The sequence below is a fragment of the Coregonus lavaretus genome, assembly GCF_964263955.1.
Source record: "Coregonus lavaretus genome assembly, chromosome: 23".
In the NCBI taxonomy this organism is placed as follows: Eukaryota; Metazoa; Chordata; class Actinopteri; order Salmoniformes; family Salmonidae; genus Coregonus; species Coregonus lavaretus.
The window spans coordinates 12,206,526-12,207,051 of record NC_140010.1 but is presented as its reverse complement, the minus strand read 5'-3'; positions in this window follow the sequence as shown (position 1 = coordinate 12,207,051).

Here is a 526-nt window from a genome sequence, read left to right as displayed (position 1 = left end):
CTCTCCACCCATCACTTGTAGACTGTAGGGCACTGGGCATCTCTCCACCCATCACTTGTAGACTGTAGGACACTGAGCATCTCTCCACCCATCACTTGTAGACTGTAGGACACTGAGCATCTCTCCACCCATCACTTGTAGACTGTAGGGCACTGAGCATCTCTCTACTCATCACTTGTAGACTGTAGGACACTGGGCATCTCTCCACCCATCACTTGTAGACTGTAGGGCACTGAGCATCTCTCTACCCATCACGTGTAGACTGTAGGACACTGAGCATCTCTCCACCCATCACTTGTAGACTGTAGGGCACTGGGCATCTCTCCACCCATCACTTGTAGACTGTAGGGCACTGAGCATCTCTCTACCCATCACGTGTAGACTGTAGGACACTGAGCATCTCTCCACCCATCACTTGTAGAATGTAGGGCACTGGGCATCTATCCGCCCATCACTTGTAGACTGGCTCATTTGTAAAGGTGTGTACAGTATGCAGTAAGACTGCTGATGCTGATTCTGCCCCAGT